The sequence below is a fragment of the Nyctibius grandis genome, chromosome 4 (assembly GCF_013368605.1).
Source record: "Nyctibius grandis isolate bNycGra1 chromosome 4, bNycGra1.pri, whole genome shotgun sequence".
Taxonomy (NCBI): Eukaryota; Metazoa; Chordata; class Aves; order Nyctibiiformes; family Nyctibiidae; genus Nyctibius; species Nyctibius grandis.
Genome location: NC_090661.1, coordinates 14,874,778 through 14,888,570, shown reverse-complemented (window position 1 = coordinate 14,888,570; position 13,793 = coordinate 14,874,778). Strand labels below are relative to the sequence as shown.

Here is a 13,793-nt window from a genome sequence, read left to right as displayed (position 1 = left end):
TTTACGTCATTTTGTGTCCTTGAATATGTGATGCTTGTAGGTGAGGAACATTAAATGTAGACCTATCCTCAGAATTCCCAAAAGTAACTCAAATGTCTAGATTTGAGAATTATTTGTCATTGCTTCAGTTGAGTGCTCTTATTTTTTTTTCATGCTATCCATACTGTCCTGAGAAAGCTGAGAATAGCATCATTACTGCATAGAAATTTTCACCTTTTGCCACAAATTTTACTGGCAGAAATGAGTAAAATAAGTGAATTAAAGGCAATCTGTGAGAGAGACTTATTAATGCTCTTGGAAGTATGTTTGATGTTCTCATCATGTTTTCTTTTATGTAGATCTTGAAAACTAAGAGCCAAAAAGAAGTCTACTATCATTCAAGAGTAGTCTCTATTCCTGTCTTCTCCCTTTGTTTTTCAGACTTTCCTACATTTAGAGCTGTGCTCATATTATTACTGTATGTGCAGGCACTGAAAAAAACGTGGTGGGAGAGTCTGATGCGAAATATTCTTGATACTGTTCTTCAGAGTATTATTGTGAAATGGCTTTCATTCCTTTTACTTCTAATAGTTTAATTTCTGGTGAATCATTAGTTTGATTTCAGAGCCAGACATCTTAAAAGAAACTGAATCTCAAACTAGAGGCAATTCACTTTACTGCTAATCTGTTAGATAATGCTCTGAATCATCAACATATAGAGGAAACACAGAGTAACGGAACTGGTCAGAGGTATCTTGTATGTGAAGGTGAGGACGTTAGCTGAAGGTGAAGACGTTTCTTCTTTCTGTTCTGGTAGGACTTCCTAGGATAGAAGTCAGATTCTGGTGTGTTGAAATTTCCTGTTGAGGCCGTGCTTTGGCAAGATGCTGTCTTGTTGCTTATAAAATGACTAAAGTGTCTACCAAATGCAAGTGCCAAGTCAAAATATGTTCTGTATTTTGGTAATTGTGCAGAAAGAACAACAGATGGTTCTGATGATGAAGCACTTTGTGTGGGATCACCAAGTTTTAATGGATGGCAAACTCCAAAGGCTTAATTACCAACCTCTCTAGCATCATGATTTTATCAGAGCGGACAAGTTATTTTCAGACACAGAAAAGAAAGAACCCACTTAGCTTCTCTGTAGGAGTATCTGAAACTCAGAATACTTGGGCCTAATAGAAAGGGTGCCAAATTATGTTTCCAAAGTGGAAAAACTATATTATGAACAATACTGGTTTTGTTTGAGTAGCTTGATATTTTCCCAGCATGCTTAGTTTTCACAGTGTGCTGTTAATGTATTAATGTGTTAATGCTTCCTACAATATGAATATATCCTACATTTTGGTTTCAGGTGTATAACAAAGATATTTATTTTACATATCTAGTCTGAGATGGCTCAAGAGTGGTCTGTTCTTTTAGAAGATTTTCCCATTGGAGGAATTTGGAGAGGCCACACTTAGAGAGCAGAGAAACTAAAAAATTAAATAGCAGATCACACAGCACATTTTCTAACTTCTGCAATGTTGCTTGATTTCATAAAGTAAGTCCATACAAGTTTGAAGTGTTGATTGATTTGCTTCTGCAATGTTAAAATTTGACTTTTAATACCTTCCAGCCAGCCCTAATAACAGCATGGCAGTATTTGTGTGCTGTAATCACAGAGGACTTTTTGTACATATTTGAATGAAGTGTTCTCTATGTGATTTTTTTCCTTGCATTTGTATGATATATTTGATAAATCCTAGTGATGTTAGAGAACCTAGTGATGTTAGTATTTGCTTCCAGTTTTTACACGAGTATAGCATTACCCTTGTCTGAAACTCTGGTTGTTTTTTTCATTGAAATCATTGAAAGCTTCACCATTGACTGTTGTGTGATTATAGGGTCAGCTTGTTGAAATACATCTTGGATGAGGCATAGTTCAGATAATGATGCTGAGTATAACCATCACATCATGCAAGTTCTTTGGCTTCTGTAGGATTGGACTGGTGCAACTGTGAAATGCTGTGAAATTTGAGTTTTATAAAATGCGAGAATCCTGCTTCTTATGTTGCCATATAACAGTGAGCAAAACCAGAAGGGCCTAACTGGTTATGTTTTAGACCCTCTTATTGTGTCTGCAGCAGCCAGGTTTTAAAGATTGTTGGGACTTGCTGTAGGGCACAGCTGCTTCTCCAGGTAGGGAGAGATATCAAGAAGAGTATCATATATGATTGATGGGAGACTCTCTTGTTGGCATTGAGCCACTTTGTAAATTTTTAATGCAATTATCTCTTAATTTTTGTACATGCACTTAAGCAACTTGTGATTAGTTCATCTTAAAATTGGAGTCAGCATGCTTACAGAGAGGATTCATCTGACTTCTAACAGTAATGTATTTTTTTAATACTTATAATTTTTAAAATGTTTTAATAGTATTTTTACTGATTTTTTGCAAAGCTCTGCATGGATTAGACTGGGATTCTGCTGTCTCTGATCTTATCGAGTAGAATCTTATTCCCTGATTTTCAACGAGGTGACTTGCTATTAAGGTGTTGCTTAATTGTACAAATGACCCCAATACAGGGTGTCAGCATTAGGAATGTGTGTTGCTTGATGTCCCTCCTAGATCCTCAAATTATGTTTTGAAAGTTCCATAAACTCTATGTTGGCACTCCGTACAGAGGAAAATATCATCCAACAGTAGTATTCTTAAATATTTATTTTCTTGTAAGGTACCTTAAGATTTCATTTGGAAATGTTATATAGATGCACAATATATTCTTGTGGTGATTAATAATAGTAATGTCTGACTTTGCGGTGAATTATCAGGTGTTGAGAATTCAGCCAAGCTCTGAAAATTTCTGGGATGTACATTATCTCATTGGGGTGACAGAATAAAGAGCAAAATCCTAGATCCATTAAAATTGTGGTGGTTCTGCGGTGAATCAAATATAGCCAGGTTTTAACCCTGTGTTCCAAAAATAGCCATGCCTTCCTGTGAGATCAGGGGAGCCCCCAGGGTTTGATGTATTTCTGTGAGGGACCATATTTGTTCACACTGAGTAGTGTGTCTGTTGATACTTTCAAAATGCATGTCCTCTTAGAACTTTGCACTTTTATGACTCTTTATGGCAAGTTACACAGCACTGAGAACAATGGGATCTTGAGCGTAGCTGTGACCTGCAGTACCATCCTCATGCGCTTAGTTGGAAAGAAAGCGAAGGGTTAAGTTATTTGGAAGCAGGGAGTAGTTAGCAATAAAATAACTGAAAATATAAACGTGGTCATTGGAACTGTAACTAACATTTTACAGTTTCTTAAATGAAGAAAGAGAAGAGTAAGGATTAAAAACTTTGTCGAGTGGGAAAGATGATCTATTAATATGATTTTGGTTCTTGAGAGTGGCATTGGCTAAAATTGTAAACCCTTTATTTTTCCTTTATTTCCCAGAAAGTTTTTTTATAAGTTTACTTATACATAAGTAATTAACTTTGCACTGCATTCCAAAGGGTGCTTATGCCAGAAAAAGAGGGGAGAGTCACCTGGAAAAGGAGAAATTTCTAGCTCAAAGAAGCAAAGTATGTCCAGTTGAAGTAAAATGGAGGAATCAGAAAATTTTACCAAAAAAAAAAAAAAAAAGGCAACCTACATACTTCATAATTGCCAGGGAGTAGTTATAACTTGTGCTCTAATGATTTCTGATGGATGTTGCTGTAATGTTCACTCTGGTGTTCGTTAAAAAGAAAATGGAGAAAATACCACCCTAAAATTCCAAAGCAATAGCTGCTTCATTTAGCACAAGACAGAAACATATTTGAAGCACTTCCTAAAGAACTTTATTTTCAAAGAAATATAAGTTATTCTCTGTATATTTTTCTTTCTTTATTCATTTTTTTTTGTTTAGTTAAACCAGTGATAAGATCTTGTAAAGAGACATGTCAGGCTGATGAGTTAATTTTGTAAAACTTCTAGGTTTGCTGTCCAGAAGAATGCCAACTTTTTGACTGTGCGATTTTTTTTTTTTTTTTTTTTTTTTTAAGATCAGTATTCCATTTACATTTTTGAAATATCATATGCAAAGCACCTAGTAGCCACCCCTCTAGCCATCAGCTTTTCATTGCTGCCTGTCAGTATCATGCTGAGGGCAGGTGCAGATAGCCTGAGGCTCATAGATGTTGAGCAATGCTAGTAAAGGCCTGGAGATAGTTTTATATGATGGAAGAGGCTAGGAGTCATTTTCATCATGTGAAAAACAGAACCCTTCCCCTAAACTTGCCTTTAAATTTGTAGCTTGGGACACACTGTCCTAAAGTGCAGGGCACCTCTGACTCCAAGATCAATAGTTTACTAATACGTGATCTCTATACACAGTACAAAAACCAGGCTATGGGCATAAGAGTGATCTTTATGGACTGATAGAAAGTAGTGATTTAGCATTTTAACCTGCTTGCCTGTTAGTACCCATGACTGGGCTTAACAAAAATTTGAGTTAAGAGTCATTGTATCGTTTATTTGATAGGCAGTATTGCCTGCAAGGATTTCTATCTATGGCAAACATAGTTCAGTTCTGGTTTCAAAATATCTTGGAGAGGTGAATGTTGCAGAAAAAATAGGAAATCAAAATCTTTAGGTGATAGGCAACAAGAACAGCTATTGTTCAAAAACACAAAGAAGATTTTGACAGAGATGTCATAGGTGAAATTCAGAAGGAACTACAACTTTACTTTGTTAAGTCTCCAAAGCTATCAAACTGATAGCTTTACCACTGAAGGCAAATTTCTTTTTCAAGGTGTACTCTTTCCTTAATTAAACGTAATTTTTTGCTTGCTTTATAACTAATGAAGTAGTGATGCTCTAGGAGAGACTGAAAGGAGGCTGAGAGGTTTTTATTTTGAGCGCTTGGTGAGGTAATGTGGTTCGTTTTTTTTTTCATGCAATGTAATTGTCCAGCAGGTGAGAGTTAGTTGTCTTCAGGATTGATTATTGTAGATAATCACAAATAGAATGGTCCTTTGGGCAGAATGCAAAGCCATATCCTTGCTGGTAGCACTCTGTGCCACGTACTGGGGGAAGTGTTTTCTGAGAGAAGATACAGATGTAAGATGGGATTCTAACTGACTGAACAGATCCTTGAAGAAAGAAGTTTTATTTACTTATGATTCTTCTAAGGTGAAATTAAAACGGGAGCACCTGGACTTCCTTTTCTCTGGTTATAGTGTCAGGACAAATGAATTTCAAAACTGGAGCTGAGAGGGAAAGTTAATATATGAGGTAGACTTCAGCTATAATTATTATTATGTTTCAATGTTTTGAGGAAAAAAAAAAAAACCCAAGATATGTAGTAAGGAGGTTTTGTTCCTCAGGGAATCCAGGGAAGTAGACCTGAAGGCAAACATTCTTAAGGCCTTCTAATTGATTTTTATGTCCTACTTAACTAGCTTTGAAAACCTGAGCTTCAGTAATATGGTACTAGCCAGTACAGAACCCCAATATTTTGTCCGGATTAACGCTAGTTTCAATGAGAGCGAATGACACACTTATATTTTCTTGTAACATTGCAAAATAGATTTTTTTTCTGAATAGTCAGGAAAAAAATGTGAGTTTGTGTACAGCTGACTTAGCTCCTGGCCATTTGGCTCACAACCTGCTTACATTAAAATCTGAAGGTAAGGGTACATTGTTGCATTTTTTTCTTCTTCTTTTTTATTTTTTTCATTCAGAACTACCAGTCTTTTTTTTTTTTTGTTGTTGTTGTGTAAGTGTACCACAGTTGTGACAGGTTGAATCTCCAATTTTCAGGGAATTTTCAAATCCAAGTGCTATATGGTATATTTATGCTGGAATTTTAAACATGGTAGTATGTTCCCATGGACTAGTATTATTGTTAATATCTCTAAAATATCAGATAGACATTTCGGCTATCTTACCATTTGTAGCTCTTGGAAATAATGGTAAAACTGGGCTTTCACAATTAACACTTCCCCCCCCGCCCCCCATATATATCTCTTTGCTTTAGGGCTTTCGTTTCCTGTTTAAGAGGTTTCTTGTTACTATTCCAAGCCTTGCTTATGCATATGTAGCTATTACACTATCAAAAATTGTGCCAAGGAGTTTGCATCTGGTAACAGTAGCACAAGTACAATTTAGTAGGTTTTCAAATCAAAAGTCCAGTGAAAGAACCTGATGAAGATGTGTCGTAAACCCTTTCCATGTTCTGTGTGCAACAGCTTCATTGTGATGTACAATGACTCAAAGCCTGCCACGTTATTTAACTGTTTACAACTCTACATAGCTCTTGATGCTTTGTCTATCAAGGAAAATAGAGTCATGGAATTTACTTTTCTTTTTCTTTCCAAAAAGACCATTTATTTGCACAGAGGAGGTCAGCAATTGTAGGTAAAATATAAAAAAATAAATATATATGAAATATATTTAAAAATTGGGTGATAAAATGAATAGGTACCTGTAAATACAGATAGCTGATTTGAATTGCAAATCTATGTGATTCCATTCTATTGCGTAATTGAATTTCAACTTAGTCCAATCCAGAGCTCATGAAGCTTATTAAAGAGACTTAACTCTGTGCTAAATTATAGTTTGAATAACATTTTAAACTTTTTATACTGTCCTTTTTGGTCATATGACTGAGCTGAAAGAATGTACCCTCTTTTAAACAAAGTAAGCCAATTCTTCAGTAAAATTACTTTAAACATTGGTCTGAATATGAAAGAGCGGGAAACCTGACATGTTACGTATTCAAAAGATAAAGGGAGCCAAAAACTACTAACATAATTTTAATACAATTTGTCAAGAAAAAATACATCAATGTGGTAGACTAACAGCCATTGGTATGTGTGTTGTTCTTCTTGCATAATGTAATTATTACATAATGATAATAGTGCATAATAAACAAAAACATTATTATTATTTTGTGTTAAAGTTTTATCCAGAGAACCCTTGTGAGATTGTTTCACAGTAGCACCCTGAGACCCTGTTATGGTTGCAAGTCCCTGTACACACATAGGAAGAGATTAAAAAGCTGTCATTCCAAATGGAGGAAGTACAGTTGAGGCACAGAGAGAGAAGAGAAAAAAATTGCCGAATATTATGATGCAGGTCAGTGCCAGAGCTGCTGTATCTGTCCTTGTGTGGTTGATTCCCATGGTTGTGTGACAAATGTGAGTCTCTGAAGAGTGACCCTGGATGCAATTTCCAAGCCATGTCCTCTGCACACAGCTGCTTCTCTAGGTGTAGAAAGTAACTTTCCAAGTGCAGTTTGTATTTGCTGTAAAACTATCTCTATTTGATAAATCCTTCTAACAAACAGTACCGCATATTGAAAGGGTTTCTGGTATTTGGAACAGCAGTCATACCTCTTGGGACTTGTAATGCTGTAACTTTTCATTCTGGGCTTAATTTGCATTGTAGTGCCTTCAGAACACTGATCTGCATATGTAAACACTACAGAAACATACCTGTTTTGAAAGCTTTCTCTGTTTTCTTTAATTCAATCATATTGATTAGGAATGACCCAGCCTGTTGCTATTAAAATGGCATGTAGCTCACAAGAAGTTCAGAAGTGTTTTTTGTGTCATAGCTACATCATGAGAGTGGCACTGGGTTGGTGCAGGAACTGCTGGGAAATCGGAGTCCCTTGATGTGGGAGCAGGGAGCCATCGGCGCTTACCAGCCCACTCCGGGCCACTGAGGAGGCTTTTACTGTCTCTAACCTATGACTTATAACTGGAGTTCATCCTCTCCCTTCAACCTTCCAAGCAGAGCAGTGTATGTCTTGTGGTTCTTATCTGCTTGAAAGTATGAGTACAGAGCTTATCAAATCTGGAATGCTAGCCCCCGTCCTTTTATAGAAAAGAATAAATACATATTTAGGTATTTCTTTCATGTGCACAGTGAATTAGATGTTTTGGTGTTTTCAAGTGTTATTTTAGTGGCAAGTATAATAATACATTTAAATTAGTTGTTGGACATGTATGGTACTTTTTTATCAAAATCCTATTTAGTCTTAACCTGATGCTATGTTGTGAAGTGATACAGCCAAAAGACCTTAGTTTTGTGTTCTGTGCTCACGTCCCGTAGTGATTGGATGCTTTATAGATATGCAGGCACACAGCAGAGAAACCTTCACGAGCTGCCTGTTGAAGACATAATGCAATTTTGCAAATACCTGCAAAATGCCTTTACAGAAGAGATCATAAGGAGCTCTTATAGTCAGTTATATAATATAAGGCTGCCAGATCATGTGCTACTACTGAGTGATACCCTTTTGGGAAAGACAGGGAACAACTGTTGAGTGGTGATGCTTATGGGGTTCCTTTTTTTAAGAGGTAGTTTACAGAAACACCGTCTATTGTATGTGTATGTCGACATGCTTTTTGTAGCAGATGTGAGATTGCTCTAAACTGGAAGTCCTGTAGTTTACATAAGCAATAACCATAGCTAAACTGGATTAGAGTGGGTTTGTGGCCAGTCATCTCCGAGTGTGGGCAGAGTGAGCTCACATCTCCCTGCAAAACTCTGTGGAGATGTATCCTATTTTAGGTATTTTTTTGAGCCTCGTTTCTGTAATAACAACATCACAGCTTCCGGTATGTAGAATTGTAAAGCATCACTGTTAACAGAAGGAAGAAATAGTAGCTTCTTTTTGTGAATAAGGAACTAAGAAGCGCAAAGAGACTCTTGCTGAAGGTTGAGCAGAAAAACTATAGCAAAGGCAGTGACTGAGTCCAGAGCTTTGGAGACCAATGTTTATATCATATGCACTGTGTTGTTGTTCTTACCTCACTGTGATGCAACATGTGTATTAAAATGACCAGAGGCGGAACAGGTGGTATGTTCTGATTCCTCCTTTGATAGATCATTTGGCTGCAATCTCTGTTACAGAGTACAAAAATCCAAATGAGGATCATTGCAGAGGGACTATTCTAAAATGAAAAGCATTAGGTAAACAACATTGTGGTGGTTTTGATTTGGTTGGAGGTTTTTTTTTTTTTTTAGTTTTGTTTTTTACTTATGCATGGAACCAAGGAGAGTGAACCATTTAAGAAACAAGCCAGCAAAGGCAGTAAAATACAATCCTGGGCCATTGAAGTGAAGTGACACAAAGTGAAGATGACAGGAATTTCCTTGTGTCTTTTATAGAAAGTCTCATCTATAGTGGTCAATGACTGTGTTTACTTTCTTGTTTCAAAATGATCGTATATGAAAAGTTTCCTGTGTGTAAGTAAACCATTCTTCATTGAATCATCTTGAAACTGTGCCCTTTACCTCAATTAAGTAAGATTTTTAGAAATCCAACTCAAAGGACCTCATAATCAGCCTACTGCCCCCTTAAGTTTTGAGATTGTGGCTAGAAGCTTACAGGTCATTAATGTTGTTTTAATTGTGAAATTTTGCACATTTCAGGGTGTGAAAATGCTATGTGATTCAGGCCCTAAATATATAGCTTCATTTCTATATTATTCCTTTTTCTCATTTGACATCATGCTATAATTCTGAAAGTAGTTTTTTAACAGTTGTTGAATGGTACATATTTTAGTCCCAGCAGCCCACAATGATAGGCCACATTCTCAAATGATATAACATGATGCCATGCTTTTTACTAAATAACTGCTTCCATTTTTTACTTGCAGGCTTCCTTCGTGCTCACTGATGACTGTGCACAGAAAATACAGACTACCTGTAGAGGCTCTGTCTTAGAACAATCAGAACATTTTAATTAAAGATTTTTATAAAATGAGTAATTTTTTTCTGCTTTCCAAAAATGGTGAAATCTTACGTTCTGAAAACTAAAATCTCCTGGAATTATTAGAGCTGACAGTATTTGTGTGAAAAGAGGACTATTTTATAAGTGACATTTGGCTCTTTATGGAATTTTCTTTGGTTCATAACACTTAGGCCATACAAGATCCTGCAGTCATTTAGTGATGTACATAAAATAGATTATGTTCAGCGTTCCCTTGGTGTTGATATGTGTTTGCAAGCCAAGTAAAAACTTAGCTTTTTGAAAAGTAAGTTATTTTGAAAGAATCTGTGAAATTGTTGGATAACTGTACATTGTTCTTAGTCAAGTCAATGAGAGGTGGTTAACTTTATTAACACTTCTTTTAAGCCAGGCCTGTGACTTTTTTGTATTTGCGGAAATGATCTTGGTCTTATTTCGTGTTACCTGACGTTAGGACACCTGTTCCTTTTCGAAAAAAACAACCCCAAACAAACAAACCGTCAAAACATTGAAAACTGCTATGATGTTTTCTTTTGAGCAAACCTTTTCATTTAAAATGTAACCTTTTTATGGCTTTCTAAAATAGAATTTTTGAGGCAAATGAGGAGATAATCAACCTTTTATATTTTCATTGAAAGCTGGTTGCCTGAACCCTTAGGTCCATTTGTAAATCCCTGACTCTGTGGTTTCTTGTTTTCATGGTGCTGGCAGTTTGTGTTCTTTGGCTTTTTTATCCTACTTTCCAAGACTTTGGGATCTATGGTCTGTTACCTCTGGATGTTTTCAACAGCAAGTACCACAGAAGCATAACCAGTAAGTTCATATAGATCTGCTATGTTGAATCTGCTTTTGCCTCAGTTCCCTTGCATTGCAGCCATGCTTCAGCTTGTAGGTTGAAACGCTGATTAGTACCAGAGCACTGGAGTCACTGGTACACAGATTTAGGTCCTTACTCTGTGTTTGTCCTCTACCATCAAAAGTTTTGGCATTTTAACAGAGTGGTAGAACAGAAAGTCAGCTATAGTACAGGAAAAAGAAAACATAACCTTTTTTGTTTGGTTCATGCTATGTGCTGATTTAAGTATGAAACATGTTTTGGTAAAGGTACCTGAAATCAGAGCATAGGTTGCTCTTACAGCTTTATTTTCCCCCTTTCATAGTGGGACTGGGAGAGCCAATCTTTGATAAGGATGCTAGCAGCTTTCCAAACATGCATCCGAAATACTTGCAGAAATTGCAGATATTGAGAACACTTTGAGAGCATTTTGACTGCAAAATATCTGAGTGAAGTTTCTGGTGGGACTTGTACCAATTGAATCAACAGAATACTTTAAAGAAAACTTTGTTCTCATATGTGTTTATGCAGCAACTATTCACCTGTGTAGTCACCTGGAGTTCAACTCGAGACATCTGAAGTTGAAGCATAAATGGTTTAAGCTGATAGAATAAGCGCTAGACTTCTGAAAGGGTTAGGTCTGTCTTCTCAACATCAGTGGGAGCTGGCCTCCCAAACACCTTCAAAAACATGACGCAAGTCATCATCTTTTATTGATAAAAGAGACAGGTATAAAAATCTGCATGGAACAACTACTGACCTGTACAGTATTAGTCCTTGGTCTGTTTTGTTTATGTAATAAATTATATTTAATGATATGATTTGTATAGGATACACCTGACAGAATTTTTGTATTAAACTTTATGATGTTACTGCTTGATGGACAGAGGGTTTTCTACATGGGTAACAGAATAGGTTTTTTTTTTTTTTTGGTTTAAGAAAAATTACCTGGAAAGCCAGAAAGAAAAAAAGTGATGCAAGGCTATAGAGTATAGGACTACAGGTGTAAAAGAGAAAAAAAATAGTTCGCAACAACTTCATCTAATTAGGATATGAGGTTTGCTTTTGTTTTTTGTGTGTGTGATAGCTATATCATCTATCTTTTGAGCAAGGAACTGCGCAAGGTGAAATGAGTCAAGGCAGTAAGAAACAGGTATCATTTTCTTCCATATATACCTCAGGTAGCTCATACTTGAGTTTTCACTGTGAATTACTATTTCTGGTCACAGAATCACAGAATTACAGAATCAATTAGGTTGGAAGAGACCTCTGGGATCATCGAGTCCAACCTTTGACCTAACACTGGTGCGTCAACTAGACCATGGCACTAAGTGCCACATCTAGTGTTTTCTTAAACACCTCCAAGGATGGTGACTCTACCACTTCCCCGGGTAACCCATTCCAATGCCTAATAACCCTTTCTGTGAAGAAATTTTTCCTAACGTCTAACTTGAACCTCCCCTGGTGCAGCTTGAGTCTATGTCGTCTAGTCCTGTTGCTAGTTGCCTGGGAGAAGAAGCCGACCCCCACCCCACTACAACCTCCTTTCAGGTAGTTTTAGAGAGCGATAAGGTCTCCCCTGAGCATTCTTTTCTCCAGGCTAAATAATCCCGGTTCCCCCAGCTGCTCCTCATAGGACATACCCTCTAGACCCTTCACCAGCTTTGTTGCCCTCCTCTGGACTTGCTCCAGCACCTCAATGTCTTTCTTGAAGTGAGGGGCCCAGAACTGGACACATTACTTGAGGTGCGGCCTCACCAGTGCCGAGTACAGGGGGACAATTACTTCCCTAGTCCTGCTGGCCACGCTATTCCTGATACAAGCCAGGATGCTGTTGGCCTTCTTGGCCGCCTGGACACACTGCTGGCTCATGTTCAGCCAGCTGTTCACCTATACCCCCGGGTCCTTTTCCACCAGGCCGCTTTCCAACGACTCTTCCCCCAGCCTGTAGCACTGCATGGGGTTGTTGTGGTCAAAGTGTAGGGCCCGGCACTTGGCCTTGTTGAACTTCATGCCATTGGTCTCGACCCATCTATCTAACCTGTCCAGATCCCTCTGCAGAGCCTTCCTACCCTCAGGCGGATCAACACTCCCACCCAACTTAGTGTTGCCCACGAATTTACCGAGGGTGCACTTGATACCCTCATCCAGATCATCAATAAACATATTAAACAGGAGTGGACCCAGTACTGAGCCCTGGGGTTGATTAGATTGTTTTTAGCATTTTACCTATACCCTGGTTGTGTTGGTAGACTACTGCTGTCACTGAACATGCCATTGATTGCACTATTTTATTAAATTTACTAAGGGAATGTGGTTGAAGGAAAAGTCAGTTTTGTATGATGTACTAAATACAACAGTCTAGCTCAGATGAGTCCATTTTGAATAGACTGGGCTGCTTGGTGTTGGGGTTTTTTGTTTTTTCCACCCTGACCCAGCTACGTAATGGATAAGCCTGTGGCTGACTCCCAGTTCTGAGGTGTTAGCTGAGCAACAAGCCTTCATTTGCTTGGGATCACTGGCTGTGGTTAGCCCTGTTCTGCCTTCTCCCTCACTTGCACTGTTGCCATAAGAATCAAGGCTTCACATACATACTAGTCTGCAGGATTTTTTACCAAACTGAACATTCTTCCTGGTAGATAAACAGAGTGCTAAAGCTAAATTTAAAATGTTATATGTTTAACCTTTCCCCCTAATTGCTTGCCCAGAATAAAGGTTTGGTGCTTTGTTCCTAAATTCTCTATGTGAGGTGGTGTGCATTAAAGTGTATTTATACTCTTTCAGATTAATTAACTGTGACCTTATGTACCACTGTCCTTGTTTAATTGGTGGCTCCAAAGCACACTAATGGCATAAATCAGCTGATAATGAAATTCAGACTTGCTTTTAAAATATATAATAACACTGCATTGATATAGCAAATGAGATTTGTTGACTCTCTGTTGGTATTACAGGAGAGAAGACAATTAAATGTGCACTTTCAGGATGGGGGAGGGCTTGGTTGGAATGAATAATATGCACTTCAGGGTGGGTGTATGAAATAAGGAGGATATTCTACATCAAGATAAGTTTGGTATTCTCGTCTCTAGGCACTATGCAGTACTGGCTGGTGCACTTTAGGATACAGAAATGTTGTGGGAAGGTGTTTCTTAAAGATTACTGGAGGCTAACAAAAATGATGATTTCATCTTAAATATAGTTACATGTTTTTAAACTGAGCTTACACCCACTGTTTTATGAACTGCAAATTAA

At 37.5% G+C, this 13,793-nt stretch overlaps 1 protein-coding gene across 13 annotated transcripts in view; it reads left to right on the top strand.

Annotated features, from left to right (window-relative positions):
* The window catches only part of SOX6 (SRY-box transcription factor 6), a 382,016-nt gene that overhangs the window by 39,982 nt on the left and 328,241 nt on the right, over window positions 1–13,793 (top strand). Inside the window, exon 3 of one of the 13 annotated variants that reach the window (XM_068400305.1) lies at window positions 10,418–10,519. The exons of 11 other annotated variants lie outside the window; for them this stretch is intronic. The gene's annotated coding sequence lies outside the window, so the exon portion shown is untranslated. Of the gene's footprint in view, window positions 1–7,061; window positions 7,081–10,417; window positions 10,520–13,793 lie in introns of those variants that run through there. One more of the 13 variants, XM_068400309.1, reaches the window with a different exon arrangement.